General features: G+C 40.2%; 1 long non-coding RNA gene across 1 annotated transcript; it reads right to left on the bottom strand.

The window, feature by feature from the left end:
* Positions 1-981: 981 nt before the first annotated feature.
* On the bottom strand, positions 982-2,783 carry LOC135187017 (uncharacterized). Its single transcript, XR_010307165.1, has 3 exons — positions 2,694-2,783; positions 1,398-1,453; positions 982-1,062 (listed from the first exon to the last, which is right to left on the bottom strand). It is a non-coding gene; the product is annotated as an uncharacterized LOC135187017 (long non-coding RNA).
* Positions 2,784-5,039: the final 2,256 nt, after the last annotated feature.

Raw genomic sequence — 5,039 nt, forward strand, 5'->3', positions numbered from 1 at the left:
TTTCATCTGAACATGTGGAAATAAAACCAAACCATAAGAAGACTTAAAAAGCATTCAATGCATATTTGTCCATAAACACATTGTATAAATAAAAGCTCTTAAAAAAAAAAAAAGAAGTGTCAAATGAATCAACATGTACCTTACTGAGGAATAATAATGTCCTAAACCACATGTGTTGCTGAAGCAAATAACTTCAGCTGCTATAATAGCATTTTCCATTTTGTGGTACAGCTTATATTTTGATCTGTTGATTAAGGACCTGCCCCTGAGGAAGTCAATGACAAGGGTTCCCCGGGCTTAAAAGAAGAGGGCAAAACATGTAAACCACATTATTTGACCACAAATAAGGAAACAAATGTATTTTTTCCCCTCTTTCTCCTGGCGTGTGTGAATGCTGAGTGCAAAGCCAGTTGCCAGTGGAAAGACTTGCTCTTTGCTTCAGCAGCTTGGATCTGGCCCTGAGCATGTGTATGTAAGAGAAATTTTGGCACTACTGTAAACCCCACCTCATACCTCCCACTGTGAATATGTCATCTTTCTATGTGCTCATGCATGCCAAAGCTTTATCTCTTTTGAAATAATGCCCAGACTCTATTTACTTAAGTAATAGGGAGATTCACTTAGATGCAATAATTTCTTCAATGTAGAGTCTGTCTTTCTGCAGTTGTACTTTGGACTTTGTTGCTAGTTTAGCCTCTATTTTTCTAACTTGATGGTTTTATCCAGGTTTGACAACAGGGTTGGATTTTCATTGGATTTTACTTTTTTTAAAGTTACACACCTGGAATTAGCTTCCCCTGCCAAGAATTACAGTGCACCTGGAAGTACTAAATCATTTTTATCTGTTTTTAGTGGCTTTGCACAATGGAATTACATCTCTTTAAATCTTCCTTACCTTTTGCAAAACTAAATTGCAGCTCTAGACTGAGCATTTTATGAGCATGTAGATAGTGATATCATGAGACAGTTGTGCTCTACTAGTGTCTGTCTTTAACAGTACCAGAAGTAGTTAGCTGAGAACTATCTCTCAGGGTTCCTTTCCTCTTCAGTGGCTCTCCTTACCTACATAACATATGGAAATGTGAGCATACACTTACAGCAGATTGTTTGCTATGTTTACACCAGTTCTAACACTAATCCCCATTAATGTTTGATATTGCTTCCAAAGAGTTTAAAGAGATGTCAGGCCTCAGATCCATTGCATACACGTTAGGCATCGTATAAACTTCAAATAGAAAGATACTGAAACGTTGTGGGGTGTCATTTTTTTTTGAACATCACATTTACTGACTGGATTAACCATATCAAGTGTATGCAAAGCCCTGCTACTTTCATGATTTCTGTCATCACATTTAAGAGTCCTGTTTTCAAGAAAACATAAAACAGTTTCACATCACCTTCAGGGTCCAGCTTCTTGCTTCTGCTCTCAGTTTTTTCCATTTATCAAACGTATCTGTGAGTACAAAATGAAAGAACATTCAGTTGCACACAAACAAACCTAAAAACTTCTTCCTCTCTATTAAAGAATATCAGATGCAGGCCATACTGGCTGCTTTTTGCTGCAGAATAATAATAACAAGGTTATGGCAAAGTTTGCTTCAGGGTCTGGAGCCCACCCAGCAGCAGCCTGGATACCCTAATTCCTTAGAAAATATTTAATTGCTGTGCTTAGAGACATAGTCCCTTCTGCAAGAGCAAATGGGAACCTGAACACTCCAGAAATGCCAAGTGCCAGGCACGTCCCCAGCTCAGGACTTTAACTTTCCCCAGTATGAGCTATATGTGCTTACTGTGATTTTATGTTACAGCAGAGAGAAGTCTTGAGACATTCAGTCTTTGTCTATCACATGGAGAAGGAAGCTGGTCAAGCCTCCTCTGTGCTAGGTGTTCCCTTTCCCTCTCATCTCTCTTCCCCACTTATTTAGATGATTTCACACGAGACTGTTTCTTAGGGTAATTATTTTTAAACAACTGCCTTAGGGGCTCAGATCTGAGCCTGCAAAACTTTCCTCTCCACCAAACCACTAAATATTTGGGATGCAACCACTTTGCATTTAGAGGGCTGTTTCTCATTGCATGTTTATGTAGTGCCCGGTTCAGCAGGACTCTGATCTTAGCTGGAGCCTTTCTGCAACGCTTGTATTGTCATGCAAGCAATAGCAACAACATTCAACTACAAAAATCACCATCACAAGGGAGCAATACTGTGTGAGAGGCTTGGGGACCTTCGGACAGTCAAGAGCAGAAAGTGGTTACAGAGACAGGCTTGTAATTGAAGAGATCTGTTCCTTTAGGCTACAAACAGCTGATTCTCACTTTAGCCAGCCACAGAAAAAGTAGATACAATCTGTACACACTGCGGTATCTATGAAAATATAGCATTGTTTAGTAACAAAACTTCCCAAGTGAATATATTTTGTGGCAGGGTATAATTTTATGTTAAATGATTAAGCTGTGTCTCAACCTTTGCTCAGGTCATTATATCCTTTAAGTAGTTCAAGTTTCCAGATAACCAGCAGCAGAACCAGGTAAGCAGGCAAAATTAGTATGGCTGGGAAAATTTGTATCTGTCACACAGGTCTGGTTCCCACACACTCTGGTTACATCATTACTTAGTCTGTTAACTAGGAAACCAATTAGGCCAGAGAGCTTCTGTCAGGTGACCAAAACACGAAAATGCAAAGAAACCCTACCCGAAAGATGGGATTTCAGCAGAGGCCCTCGGATAGCTGACTCCTCTTCTGCTGCTCTGCAATTTTCGTATTTTGTTTCACCTTTGCTTTCAGGCTGAGCTCTGAGGTCCCACAGATTGATGGTTGAAGCAGCCTTGTTTCTCCCTGCAACAGGTGCGCTGAGAAAATTGTTTCCTGCGTCAAAAATTACACAAAATTATGTAGTATTTTCTCTCATTTAACTCTGGAAAATTTCCTTCTCCTTCACACCTTTTAATTTACAGGGTGAGAACGAGGCAGTGGCTCCAGAATTGAATGCTGCACTGAAGCTAGTAACATGTTCATCTTAAAGGAAATGAGTGTTTAAGGGCACAGCTAAAGTTTCAGGGCACAAACAGCTTCAACAACGACTGTTTGTCTTCTGCAAATGTTGGAGACGTTTCTCCATGCACAGAAGAACACAAAGGTAGCTGGGCTCATGCTCAGGAGGAAAGCATGGAGGAGGCACTGTGAGGACAGGAGAGAGCCAGTGCCTGTAAAGCACATATAAGAGGGGCATATGCATGTATATATAAATAAATACACCTAATCTCTTTACTACATCCTTGATCTAGTTATGGTACTATTACACATAGGAGAAGCACAGCCCACATGGCTGTAATGTATTTTTATATGTATGCACTGTAGACACACACATGTGATGTAAAAAAAGTATGTGTATCACATATATACAATAAATGATGCAGATATTGTCTAGCTTGCATGTCTTTCCCAAGTCTGGTATCACCTGAAGGACTCATTTGCTAAGTCCTTGCTCACATCTATAGAAAATCTGCAAACAACTCCAATACTTAACTCCACACCAAGTGCATTAATAAGCCACATTCTCTTTCTCTACATTCTTATTCAGATTTGTTTTCTGCTAGGACAATAAGAAAAGGGGAAAGAGTTGATTAAAACATCATTTCAAGGGTCTCAAGAAGAGAATTCACCTAAAAAGTGAGGGCAGGCTGAGGGTATGAGGGCTTTCACCTATCTGAAGGTCATACTCGGCAATCAGCACTACTACCATCTGATAAGTAGCACAATGACATTGGTTTAGAGGCTTTTTTCTCCCTTGTGTGTCCCCCTTAATTTCTGATGGCCTGTTGTCTTTGTTGGTTTTGGAAAATGATCATCAGAGGAAGTAAAATAATCAGGAATACTTTCCTTCCCAATGATTTTGCTGAGCAGATGATTTGATCACTGTGTAGAGAAGAGCAAACTAGTTTCTGCCGGACGGATGTCTGCCAACTTAGGGAACCAGGCTCTTGCATGTTTTCCAGCACAAGCACCTCATTATTAATTCATGCTCCAGGTCCTCTGTACATGCTGTTACTAATATTAGGTTTCAACAGAGTAATGAGCAACAGCAATAGCCTGACTATCTTAATATATTTGAAATAATGTTTGAAATATTAAATTTGAGTTTGGATTTTTAATTAGGGCCTGAGCAGGGTATTGAGAATCTTCCTACTGGTTTGCAGCCAGAGAGCAAATAAGGTAGGGATTGTTCTGATCTAAACACTGAGAGCCAGTTTGATTTACTTAGGGAGTGAATCTAAAGTATAGTACCAAATTTAAAGCATGGATTTGGCTCTGGGATTTACAGCCAGGCTTTGACCCGTTCCTGTACTAAAGAGGGACTTTTGATATGGGTCTGTAGGAAAAGTGAGTAGTTGCGAGGCACCTCTTGTGGATATGCTTTGTAATGCACTGTCAGTGAGCTGCCCAGGGACAGTTTGTCTCTCAAGGATGGCAGGGTCACTAAATAAAGGGAACATGGGGTAGCTGAGGACACAGAAAGGGGGCTGTTGTGGTACAAAATCTATAGCATAAGGATATATACAGAAGTGGAAAAAAAAATTGGCTGACAAGCTGTGGGTCTGAAAGTCCTACAGGGCTTCAAAGTCCTTCCCACTGCCATGCTTCAGAGAAGAGCATAGGTCAGCATCTCTTCCTTGGTTGGATATACATATATTAAAGGACTCATTTAAAATTTGAGCTGGGCAAAGGACTAGACCCATTTTACTGTGAGCATGCTGTGCACATTTTTGAATGCTCTGCCTTTGAGAGGGAGTTTGCAATGAAGATTTTGCTGGTCTGGAACTCACTCCTCCCACTTGGTCTGCTGGAGCCTGAATACATTGACCCATAGGGCACATTGCAAAGCCTAACTAATTTCCCAGAATTTTTCTGAATGAATGACTTGAGTAGGTAGAGAGAAGAAGGTTTGGTTTGTACAGTACGTGGAGGCTCTTAATTAATCATGTTCCCCTTTGAACAGCTATTGTATTTTTAACCATGCTTTGTACATACGCTTAGAGC

This window comes from Pogoniulus pusillus, chromosome 26 (assembly GCF_015220805.1).
Source record: "Pogoniulus pusillus isolate bPogPus1 chromosome 26, bPogPus1.pri, whole genome shotgun sequence".
NCBI lineage: Eukaryota > Metazoa > Chordata > Aves > Piciformes > Lybiidae > Pogoniulus > Pogoniulus pusillus.